The following is a 12,959-nucleotide window of genomic DNA, read 5'->3' as shown; positions in this document are numbered from 1 at the left end:
CTTGAAAAGTCTTTTGTTTTGGAGCTTTTGACCTAAAGATATACAAACTGTGAGCTAAAAAGATGAGAAAACTGTTGTCCACAACAATGCTGTTTACCTTTCAGATGTCACAGTTTGAGGAAATTCGAGGTTTTGATCTCGCATCGACCTCTATTGTTTTTGTCCTGCGGGAGTTAAAGGGCAGGGGTCAGTGAGCCAGCCGAGGCCGCTCTGATGTCGCGGTGTCCTGTGCGGGCTCGGACATACCTATAGGGGGAAACCCCCCACCTCCGTTTCAAAGCCGCAAACCGTCCGCACCACACCCTACGGTTGCACCCTCAGCACCCTCAGGCGAGAATAATGTAAGAATGGTGACATCTGGCTCTGGATCAGCAGCACAGGGGCGTCTGCAGGCACTTGGTCTGGGAGCTTTTATGTTACTGGCCATGCATAATGCATTGCCGCATTCCGAAGATGTCTCAGCAAAACTGGATGGCGGTTCCAAATAAACATGTATAAAGACAAACAGGATGTTAGGTTCAGTTTCGTGTCTTTCTTTGTTCAGCAGGACAATAAAAAGTGACGAGAAAACATTCTGCACCTTGTGAGACTCGCCCTGATGCTTTCAATAACCCAAAGCAGCTGCTGTTTTATGGACAAGAGAGCAGTAAGAGGAGATATATGAATGCAGTTATAGAGGACATGGAGGTAGTTGGAGTGAGGACAGAGGACGCAGAAGATGGAGTTACATGGAGGAGGATGACTTGCTGTGGCGACCACTGAAAAGGGAACAGAAGAAGAACAAAAAAAGAATCACATTTATAAAATGTTTCCGAGAAATTTTCAAACATTGCAGAGATGCTACGCCCAAAGCTTCGGCTGATATTGCTCAGTGTGCAGCAAGCTCACTGATCTGTCGCCGCACTGCTGCTGACAGCTCACTTGGATATTTTGAAAGGGTTCCCAGCGTTGTGTTGCTGAGAGCAGGGAGCTGGAAGGGAATGGAGCGGCGAGAGATAAGAGCCTACATACAGTACATTCTGTTGCTGTGAAGAGTATCCCTGGGACACAGCTGAGCAGGGAGAGGAAGTGTTTTCTGTCCATCCAGTTCTCGTTTGGTAAACGGCTATGGTTTTTGCATAGGGGAAATGCAGCTCAGCTTTTCTGTTTATTCACATAATTCCGACTCACTGTTGTGTTTGCATAGGGGGAAACGAGTCCCAGCATCCTCCACTCATTGCCTGAGGATGAAAATGTTTATTACAGTTGTGTGAGAACGAGCGATTATGTTGCTGGAAGAAAAGTAGCATCTGAACCTGCTGTTTTTTTTTTTCTTCCTCCATGAAAGGAAGGACAAGTATGTCCCCCCCTCAACAATGGCCACACTCCCACAGACACACAACATGCTAACCTCAGCCCCTTCCCCCCCTTCTTCTCTCTCTCTGCACCCCAAATTCCCCTTCCCCCCTCCACAGCGATTGTGTGCATTGATGTCTTCCAGAGGCGCGATTCGTAGTGCCGTCGCTCTCTGCTGCAGAGCGCCGCCTGACTGCCGTGAGTGACACGGGGAAATGCGCTCCTCCTCATTTCGTCACACGGGAACAGTCTGCCACTGGTTTGTGCTTAAGTGAAACTGGTCTTGAAGACAAGAACCTTCTTTTAACCCTGTAAAGCATCCTGGGCGTTTTTCCCCCCTCCCCTGGTTTCTGTCATGATGGATGTGGTGCATATGGCAAGACTTTTAGAGGGAGGGAGTCTGTCAGTAGCTTTACTGGCGAGTCGAGAGGGAAGGAGGTGACAGACTAATCGTTTCGGATGGGGATATATTTTCCTACTTTATTATTATTTTTTTTATCTGTCCTGCAAATTGAGTGCAATCAATCGCGTTTGGGGAAAACCACTTCCAAAGCATTCTTCCATCTCAACCTGCAGGATCTTCCCACTGAGATGATGGTAAGATTTCACGTCGTGCACATTGTGGCAGATGTATGTTGACACCTTTTTTTTTTCTGTTGTAACAGAGGATTTAAAGCTGACTGTGCAGTGCAGAAGCTCTGCAGCCATGTGCATGCTATTTTTATACAAATCCCATTGAAGTAAATAATTTAGCAGCGTGTTAGCTTGCTGGGTTTCATGATGCAGTAAGTGGGATTCCTCTGTCTTTTTTTGGAGGAATTACCCTGCAAGTTTGAGCAGCTGAGCTGGTGTGTGCCACTCTTTGGCTGTCGGCCTTTCTTTTGACTCTTATACATCAATTTATTTATTGTTTTGTATTCTAGTAATATGCTACTCTGGTCTTGGATGGTTGTAGACGTCATTTTGGGAGGAATGTGTAGCTTGTAAGACGTGTTTAAATGCGACTACCGCGTCACATCGTTTTCGTCATTTGTGCCAGTCGCTTCTCATCTATGTTCCTCCATTGCTGACCTTTTAGAATACAGAATTTTATGACTTGATTGGTTGTGCGTGATTAAAAATGCATCTTCCAAGAATCAAAAGACCTCATAACACTTGGTTCTAAAAACGCAAAAACAAACTGAGTGCAATCACAAGCAGACAAATGAAAAGAACAAAGGCACTTGTTACTCGTGGACCACAAAAATAAACAGATTGTGTTCAATTATTTAAGAGAATTCCTTTTTAAAAATTCTTTTTGTTTTTAAGTAGCAGGTTGATCGATCAGTACGTTGTCACTTATTAGACTGGAATATAAAATTGCAGAGTTAAACACCAAAATAACAGGAATAGGAGTGTGTCGGCAAGCTCACAAGGGTTTGCTCAGATCAACGAGGAAACCCTGCAGAAGCCTTTACTCTCCCAGCGTTCAGATTTTCCTCCACAATGTCCCCAGCAGGTCTTTTCAGCTGGTAAACACTTGTTTATGAGCTGCGGGTGCAGGTTCCTATCGCTTCACGTCACATGCTCTGAGCAGACCTTTCTCTCTGCCGCTCATACGCACGGCAGGAACCACCCAGTCTTTTTGGCATATTCACGTGACCCAGTTTATCTTGTAACCACCAGCTGAAAATGCCTTGCAGCACAGTCACCGCTCCTCGTCATGCATTCAGGACTGTGCTGACACTTTGCATGGAAAAGGTGATTGCTTTTGCTTTGGTCTGCTGGATCACGCAACGTGGATCATCCCCACGAATTGTACGAGACGGTTTTCATAGAAAACTAATGTGGGGGGTGTCTGGGACATTGTGCTTGGTCAGAATTGAGTGATTTAGCATTGTAAGAATATGTCGTACAAAACTGGATTCATTGTGTTAATTGGAAATCATGGTGATTGAAAAAAATGCATTTGAAAAGAAGGAGATCTTGTAGAGTTCAGCTATATTATAAGATGATCAGTAAAAGCAGTTGCCATGGCTTCCAAACAGAGGCTGAGTGCTAATGGCTCTCTTGTGTCTGGCTTTAGGGCTGACCGGTTTGGGTGGGGTCCAGACCTTACCTTCATCCCTCTGTTCTCCGCGTCCTTGTTATGCGTCCTGGACTGTGAATTCCTATTTAATGTTTATCTGCTTATATGAGCAAATCCCCCTCTGGCAGGTCACAGTCTGTTTTATGCCAGTGTGTTTAACTCTAAACAGGGTATAATCTATGAATCTAATGTGCTGCTGTCATAATCTTTTAAAGGCAGATCAGCTGAAGAGGTTACGGCAGGTTTGGGGTTTGCTCATCAGAAACATGACTGTTAAAATTTCTGAGTCCAATCGCTGTCGGTGAAGTCGGTCTGCCGATTAGTGTTGTTTATTTGGGCTAACTGATTCACACTTTGCGCTGAATGACGGCGAACTCGCCAGCCGGATTCACACGGTCTCCTCGTTAGCCGGCAGCGTTTCTCGGTGCTCTCTGTTTATGATAGCTGGCTGGCTGGTGGGCTGTCTCGGTAACTATGGTGACGGTATCCCCCAGAAAGCAGGAGGCATTAGGCTTCGGGAGGCTGATTTGTAAAGAAGTGACATAAGTCTGCGGACTTAGACGAGACGCCAGCCCTGAACGATGATCTTTTCAGTGTTTTTACTCATTTTTCTTTTTTCCCTTACTTGGACAAACCTGCGATAGTTTTCACAAAAAAAAAAAAAAAAGTTTACCTTTTATAATTACGTTTCTCATTAGTGGCATGAAGTTGGTTGACCTACATGAACATATGACAACAAAATTAGGTCAGTCATGATGAAACCTTTAAACTAAAGCTCCATTAGGGTAATTGAAGACTTTAGTGAGAAGTCTTATTAAGTAAAGTTTTGTTGTTTTGTTTTAAATGTTTGTAGTTATAGGTTTTAGGTGCTAAACTTAATTAGGAAACTGCTAAATAATTTTCCACGGGACGTTTGATATGATTGTAATGCTTATTTTGAATATTTAACAAGACTTTAGTCTAAAATATTCTTTCTTTTCATCTCTTACAGATCTGTGTCCTGGCAAAAGTGCTGGATCTCTCCCTCAGCCACTTCTGAATCTGTGAAGAAAATTTTCAGACGATTTAATGAATGAGTATTTGCTATCCGATGCTATGACTGACAAGTAAGTGTTCTTTGTTTTGGTTTTTCAAGGGTTGTGTTTGTACCCTCTGGTAGAAGAAGATGCCATTTGTGATTGCACTCCTTTTCTGCTCTGCGCAACATTGTTTTCTGGCGTTCGCCTGAGTGTGTTTGAGTGCAGGATGGTTGGAGAAACGGGGGTTCAGATTGCACGGAGAGACGTGTGTTGTGGTGGGGGGTTGGTGTAAAGACAAGACGGTCTGTGTTGCACCAGAGGACGTATGACATTTGCATCAGGGCTGATTTGCATTCTTGGTAACTGTGCTGGTATGTTGTCACTGCGTTTAGCTGCTCTTTAGTTCTCTGACAAAACACTGTCAGCTGGATTTGCTCCCTTTTTCACTCAGTTTTCGTATACATGTAGGCTCTTGTCCATTTGTTCCATTTTCGCCAAAATCTCCATCTCTTGTTTCTTTTGTCAGCTCCGTCTTTGTGTCTGAGACCTGTGTTTTCTGACTTTGATGCATCGACGACGGAAGACTTGGGTGCAGTAAGCAAAATAATCTGACTCTAGAGCTCATATTAACTGGAACAAGGGGTGCAGGCCAGTCAGCTGGAAGAGCCAGTTGTGGGAATAAAGGCCGTTTGAAAAGGTGTGGCCTGAATTAAAAACTCAAGGAAAAGTGGTTTGTATTGATACTTCCAGATAACAGAGTAGACAGAAGATGTTTAAATGCTCAAAGTGCAGCTTAAAAGATGTAAGTGAATAGCTTGCCATTCATGGTTTGTGTGCACTTAGTGAACCTCCATCTTCTCTTCACTTATTCCTAATGCACCTGTTCACCCTTTAGAGAGTGCAAGAGGCGGGGGGGTTGGGGAAGGGCTCTGTTAAATCACTCTTTTTATGAAACAGGCCTTTATGGCCAAGGCTTTTCTTAAGACAGTAGCACTCTACGTTGCACCAGATTGGAAACAGCATGGAGTTTCCAAAATGTCTCAGGACCACGCGTCTGTGTCGCAGATTTTTGGAGCATGTTCGTAAATTATGCAAACCAAACGTTATTGAGGGTGTCTCGAACCACTCTCAGTAGTTTTTCAAATTAGTTTCCTCAAGTGAAAAGTGCAAGCAGCATGTGAAAACTGTAAGAGGAGGTGGCAACTATATCATGACCTTCTGGAGACAATTAGGAGACTCACTTCATATTCAAAATGTAATCAGGCCATTTAAAAAAACATCCATCTGGGGTAGAGGGCCCCATATTTCTATGGTCCATATTTCTCAGCTGTCACACATAATGTTGCCCCTCCATCGCACCACCTTTACACTGTGGTTGGATGACAGTCACTATTAAAAAAATGTAATTTTGTTGCTTTCTTGGAACTTTTGCAAGAGATTCTTCAGACATTCACACAACAAAAACTGTGAGTTTCTGGCAAAGTTTGACCTGAAGGCAAGATAAAAAGTATAAGATGTTAGGAGATGTCTCATTCAGACCGTGTTCAAACCACTAGTTTTATTAAAATGTAGGCTGGGAGTTTCCAAGTACGAGACAACGTTGACCAGCCGCCTCACTGGATGAAAGGTATCCGAGCAACAAGGAGCTGGTGCTGGGGAGGGGTGTTATTATTGTGTGCTGGATGCAAGTCCATGATGCGGGATGACTGTTTGTCTGGGAAGAATGATAAATGTTCTGTTAAAAGGAAGCGAGAGGAAGAGTTGGAGAACGTCCTCCCCCACCTACTCCACCCCCCCTGGACAGAGACTCTGCACAAAGCCTTCCTCTACATGGGACTACTTAGGATTCATACAAAGGCAGAAGAAGATGGCCACTTATTTTCTCTTCAACAAACACACACAAATGCTCCAACCCTTTTTTTTTTTCCTGGCTCAGTCATGAGCAAACATTTACACTTATCGAGCATTCCTGCAGATATGTACATTCCACTCAGTATTCCCAGATCCAAGGTGGAGGCATTTCTTTTTTTTTTTCCCCCATTTGGTTAAATGCAGTTTTATTCTATAATTGCATATGATCCTGAAGTGCATAATTTGAGTATTTTCTCTTTAAAAGAGCCTTGTGTGTTTATTTTCCGCGCAGATGTTGGTAATGATCTTTCCTTCTGCAAACGCTCTCTCGCTTCTTTTGAAAATAAACATGTTTCGAGCTGCAGGATTTGGAGTTTGGCCTCCCATTGTGGCCGAGTGCTCTGTGATGAGGAAAGTTTCTAAAGCCAGATTTGCTCCGTGGCGCTTGTGGACAGGGATTCTTTCTGTTTAAATTCAAGCCTGAATAATCCTGTTCAACACACCGCTTTGTGTGCGTATGCGTCACCAGTGTCCGTCCGTCCTCAGTGCAGGGTTTACAAGAAGAGGAATTTCACCTTTTTTTGTTTTGTTTTTGTCTTACTTTTTCTTTTCTTTACTTGTGATCACTGTATTGCTTCACCATAGCAAAAGACAACTACATGCCTTAAGTGCACTCATATGGAACCAAAGAATTACAGACGTGCTAAGTCTAAAACAGTTGACAATAGTATCTTTTACACCAACTCCTTATCTCAGATGAACACCACAAAACCAAAGGCAGAAAGGGAAAAAAAGTTGCCAGTAAACTCCCAAATCATATTACTGATTGTTTTTCATTGAAATGGCTCTTGTCTATATTAATTTCTCACTCCTTTGTCATTTCAGTTTTTTATTTTGCTTACAATTATATGAAACTGTTTTTTTCCCACCTTCCTTTGTTTTAAATTTGCTTTCCTCCTGCACCTGTGGTAGTGTTCACTGACAGTCTTGTCAGAGACTTGGTATGTTTATAGAATCACAGTCAGGCTGACTGTGTGTGTGTGTGTGTCTGTAAGGGCTTGTGGATCTGTACTAGAATAACAGATGGCTATAAGGATATGCGTACTTTTCCCAGCCTGCCCTGTTTTAATAAGTCTGTTTTGCCTATCCGTATCAGTCAAGGTTCTGCACGTGGGTTCACATGGCTCTTAGCTGAGGGAGGATGGTTACCTTAAGGCTATCCGTTTAGTTTTTTGGAGGGAAATAACTAGTTTTATTCCCCATCACCGAAGGTGAAGCAGCAATTATGTTTCTGCCTGTGTGTATGTTTGCTGGTCTGCATCGTTGGCAAAATAGTTCACGAACAACAGGATGGATTTTGAAACTTTTTTACAATGCAGTCATTGGATGTACATCCACAACTGATTTACTTTCTGGAGTCAATCCAAATCAACATGGGTGCAACAGCGAACTAACTTCAGCAAACGCAAAACTTTGCTATAACTCAGACAGTTCCTCAGATATTGAGCTGAAATTTGGCATGGTAGTAGCTGATGGTCATTCCAACACAAACTCCAAGAGCCAACACATCTCGCAAGATCTCATAATATCACATGAGATTATGCATAACATTAAATACAAGGTTTATCCTGAATAACTCTGTTCCTTTTATTTATAAGATGAGTTTTGTTTAAAACTCTGGTATGAAAGATGGGGGCGACATGCATTCCTTCAAGAAATGCTAGGCCTTTAAAACCCATTTTCAAAAGTAATTCTAATTCTTTCGTTTCATTTAGGGTCTATAAACGTAAAAGTGGGTCAGTTCCTCATCATTTATGTGAAACTGAACCTAAATTTATCAAACGCAGACATACCAGTCCCATGAAACTTGGTTTACATTTTGTGATTCGAAAACGCTCTGAAGATATAGAATAGATATGTTTTTCTCTTTCCTTCCTGAATGAAAAGCAGAAGTGGTCTCTAATCTTCTGTGCAATCGCTGACATGGACCTAAAGAACCACGCAGTGACTCTCCAGTGTAGTTTATGCATACAATGTACTTGGAGAAGTTATTTTAGCGTAACAAGCTGGCTGAAGATGACACTGACTTTTTTTATCAGCTTTGAAGAAAATCAGGTGTCACTCTGAGTGAGTTAGGTAGCACTTCCTGTTAGTGTGTTTGCTATTGGCTCAGTTTCTCAAGTGCATCCATTAACGCATTTGTTCTGGTGTGAAGACCATTCAAAAGCTCTGCCTCATTCACGTCCGCTCATCAATTTAAACACCCCAGACCCGTGACGTCTCCATTTCCTCTCTGTCACCTCTCCAGACCTCTGTGTCACCAAGGGCGTGGTTCGGGGGTACTACTTGTCCTTGTCACCCCCTCAGCACATCCTGAATTGAGACGTATGAAGGCGTGGTGTCATTGAGATCTGCGGCTGCATTGTAGAACCTCTGTATCGGCTGTCACAAAGTTCTGTGGGAGTCGAGGGAAGTAGGTTCAAAGTGTTTCCTGACGACGTCGAGAGGGGTGCAGCCTTTGACTTATGAGTCATCAATCTTTTCCCTCTGACGTGTACTCCCACCTCTCCAGAGATGCCCTCTGAGGATGTTGAGATGACGGAGTGACAGAAAGATGGGAAAGTGGAAATAATAAGCAAAATTAGACACTTTTTACAGAGCAGGACTGGAGTTGTGCAGTTATCAAATATGAAGCTTGACCTTTATGTTTTTTTTAAATAACAGCCATCTTGGATTCTTAAAATTCTAAAATCCTTTGGAAATTAAACCTTGGATTATTTTTAAACACGTAAGATGAAATTTCACGGTTTCGTAGCTGGAAACTTCAACTGGTACACAAGCCACTATTTTAACACACATTGCGACATAAATCCACCGTTATAAACACAGATGGCTAATACCTAATTCTGTCAGTAAGCAAATCTGACAGGTTTTGTTGTTTAAATGATACCCAGCTTGAATTATGACGGGTTGAAAGCTTCACCTATACAAACACATCACAGCAACCTTGTGGTCACTCCTTTCATTAATGTCGAACATTGGAGCACATCCAGACCACAAGAAGATGGGCGTGAGTGAAATACCCATGTTGGTAGTCCGCTGTTTATCATCGCTGCTCAACATAATCTGATTATTCCTTTATACAGCAAAGCTTACCCTACCAAACACTAATGAATTTGCATATTTGGGTGACCTGAATTCAGTTGTCTGGAAGATATACGCTGTTGTGGCACAATTTTTATGCCAATAACATCCATCCTAGTTTGGCTTTTGTCTCATTGCCCATTTTAAAGAGAAATCTGGATTTTTAGGTTTTCTTGGACAAAAGCTTTCTTGCAGATGCTTTACGTGCAAATCAATTGATGTTTACAAGTAAAGTCATGTGTTGGAATGCAAAGAAATGTCAGAATAAAATCTGTTGCGCAGGAAGAGTGTTTTCAGCCTTGCTGGAAGGGTTTTCTTTTTGCTCAGGGAAGCGATGTAAAGAAACAGACTGGAAAATGTGAATGGAGGCCCAACCATCTGTAACGATTTCTCCTCTTTTCATCAACTTAGAAAAAAAAAAATTCTTTCACTGCACCTCAAAGTTGCTTGTAGTGTTTTTTTCTTAATGCACAAAATGAAATGTCTTGTTTTTTTTTTTTTTTTTTTTTGACAACTTGACTAACCACAGTGTTATTTGCTCACACACAAGTAGACAGTTTTTTACACCAGACGTGGAAGTTAAACATAGAAGTGTAGCCGCCACAGACCTGAAGTTACGAGGACGGTCATTTCACAAGCTTCTGCTCATTTGCCAGCTCCTCTAAAAAAAGATTCAACACAATATCCTGATAGAAAATAAAGTGATATAACTGGCTTATTGGTAAAGCATGTTTAAATTACTTTTCTGATGTGTTTGAATTGATGATCCTTCTCAAAGCTGCTGACAGTTTTGGTGGTTTTTTTTTTTTTTTTCAATGATTCATCATGTTTTAACCACTGTTTGACAACTAACCTCATATGTACAACCTTCTTCCCCTTGTAGGCGCACACTCAGTGACACGCCACATAACTTTCTTGTCTGATGTTTCTGTCTTCTCGCCCCCCCTCCCTAGCCTGAGGATATTATAATTCTCTCCAGAGGAAGAGCGTCGCATCTTTTAGGAGCCACAGGTCAGAAACTCTACTCCTCTCCCTCCTCCCTGTTTGCTGTGCAGGCCGACACTCGGCCGCTTAGGGGTCTGCAAGCTTCAACACGAATGCCGCATGCTTACCTCGCCCCCACCCGTACCCACCTTGGAGCTTTGTTTGTGCCCCCCCCCCTCTCCCCCCCTCTCCCTTGCATGACCACACCTGGGCAAAACAACTTTTATTGTGATTTTTCTAGTGATTTCTTTCCTCCTTCACCAACACTTCCCTGTTCTGCTCACTTTTGATTTGGTGTTTCTTTCCTCTTCACTTTTTGTTTGCTTAAAAAGTAATTGTACTGACTGTGCGTCTGTGTTTTTGATGGGGGGGGGGGATCGTTTCGAGTGCATGCATAGATGCCTTCCAGAAAGGATTTGGACAGCTAAGTTTGCTTCTTTGGCTTTGCTTTGAAATTGCTAAGTGCCTGCCCTTAACGGTGATTGTTTAGTCAAAGCTTAGCAACTGTAACCAGGCGCAAAAGGTTTGTCGAGCCTTTTTCACCAAATACAATGTGCAAATGCCTGCAAGGAGAACAAAATCTGGCATTTCATGAGTTCTGTAACCCTTCTGAAACTAAACCGGTTAGGTGTAACCAGAGGGGGGAATAGAAATTCGTTAGAACTGCAAAGATTAAGGTGTTAAAGTTATCACCTTTGTCAAACCAATGAGTGTGTAGTGACGTCTGCTTGTTGCATCACAAGAAAAACTAGATGAACAGATTCAGAATCACTTTAGTCACTTTAGCACCAAATGAAGTGCTACTAAGATACCAACTAAATGGTTTCTATAAGATAAGATGGTGATATAGTGTCCTAAAGGTTTTTAAGTAATTTGAAATAAATACAAAAGTCTGCTTTACTATACTATAGATGTTTTCTGTCGAGGATGCATTTACTGCAGGAGGCAGCTATTTGGCCTTGTCTGGACAAACTATCTCTGCAAGATGCTCCTAACTCACATAAGAGACATTCTCAACACCTGCCCAATGCTTTTCCCCGCTCAGAACAATTGTAAGCCTAACTGGATGCATTTTCCATCTGAAGCCATCAGTCTTCACCTCTGTCAGCTGTTGAGTCCTTCTCTTGCACTCCAAATTAATCATTTACAAGCCTGTAAAAGTTTTACCTTTTTGTTTGGTTGAAAGTTTGTTCTAATCTCTGGGGCTAATGGTTGGGTTTGCTCTCAGCACTCTGCGTAATGTAAAGCATTTTGAATGTCGATGTCATCATAAATGAACAGTCACGGCTGTTTGTTATCCACGTCCTGATGTTGACGAGAATCCCATCTGGTAAATTATGGATTGGTAGCTCTTCAGTCCTGCTTTTATGCTGTGATTACAGCTTTATTTTTTTGCGGATTATGCCTCCGTTGATGAAGCAAACAGAGGCAGCACAGTTAATTTATTTGTTTTTTGTTCTGCAGAGTTTCTTACTGGTGCTGACAGATTTTCAAAACTTTAAGATGCTCTGTGTCTCATACTACAAATGCTTTCAGTGACGTCCACCTTAGATCGCATATTTCATTCTACTTGTTTTTAAAAAATATATATTTTAGCTACAAGGTATTTAAAAAATGGTGGAGAAAACTGTTAGCGATCATAAACTTCATTGGTTGGTGAGATGCTGTATATTTAGTCACAACACACAAAGTATAAGAGCCAAACCTTTGTTTACTTCTGTGGGAAATCGATCACTCAGCTGTTATGGAATGAATGGTTTTGTCCCGCTATTATAGCAAACTGTATGCAGTTTGTGCTGCACAAGAATGAATGCTTGACCCAAATCTGCTGGCCAGATCACGAGAACTTGGCGTGATAGGTGTTTCAAGTTTAAGACTTGGCTTTGTGTTGTTTATCCCTCTAAAGAAACTGTGAAATGAGCGTGTTGCGTACTTGTATGCCAAGTTCAGGAGGACACAGTGTTGGTGTTGTCGCAGCCTCTGGGTGATGGGTTGAGTTTTCAAATAGCACTCCATAGGAGGTTTGTGTGTCTGCATCCAAAATTACCACCATGAAATCAGTGCCTGCTGAAGGCTGTCTTGAAAGAGAAGCAGGAGAGAAAGGAGTCCTGTTGAAAGGCAGAAAGGGTTTGGAAAAATATAGCAGGTTTGTAGGGATGGTTACAGCTCCCTCAGATGTTCCCCGACTGGTGGGAAAGCCTTGAAACTGTCATTTGAAAGACAGTTTTATTTATCATATTTGTCCACCACTAACCAGAAATGTAAAAAAAAAAAACAAAAAACAAAGCCTGCAGTCATGTCAGTGTTTATAGTCAATTTAAAACCCAGACATATTTTCCGTTCTGGAAGCTGAAGTCACCTGGCTGGTGCTGTTTAAAAAAAAAAAAAAACGACCATCAATGCCACTGCCATTCCCCAGCTTGAAACCACAAGACCTTCAGCTGGGCTTTCACAGCTTCCAAAAATAGTCCCACTTTATACACCCCAAGGCCAAGCCGGCATCTCAGTAGACTTTAGGACGAAACACATCAAGGCAAATGTTTTTTGGCTTTTCTGTG

At 42.1% G+C, this 12,959-nt stretch overlaps 1 protein-coding gene across 5 annotated transcripts in view; it reads left to right on the top strand.

Annotated features, from left to right (window-relative positions):
* sema4d (sema domain, immunoglobulin domain (Ig), transmembrane domain (TM) and short cytoplasmic domain, (semaphorin) 4D) overlaps positions 1-12,959 on the top strand; it is a 35,643-nt gene that overhangs the window by 3,599 nt on the left and 19,085 nt on the right. For 4 of the 5 annotated variants that reach the window (XM_025004081.2, XM_017407851.3, XM_025004080.2 and 1 more), the window contains 2 exons: positions 4,395-4,509; positions 10,371-10,428. The gene's annotated coding sequence lies outside the window, so the exon portion shown is untranslated. Of the gene's footprint in view, positions 1-1,590; positions 1,933-4,394; positions 4,510-10,370; positions 10,429-12,959 lie in introns of those variants that run through there. The other variant, XM_025004078.2, reaches the window with a different exon arrangement.

Source organism: Kryptolebias marmoratus, linkage group LG14 (assembly GCF_001649575.2).
Source record: "Kryptolebias marmoratus isolate JLee-2015 linkage group LG14, ASM164957v2, whole genome shotgun sequence".
In the NCBI taxonomy this organism is placed as follows: Eukaryota; Metazoa; Chordata; class Actinopteri; order Cyprinodontiformes; family Rivulidae; genus Kryptolebias; species Kryptolebias marmoratus.
The sequence above is the reverse complement of the archived record's forward strand: the minus strand, read 5'-3'. Positions and strand labels throughout refer to the sequence as shown.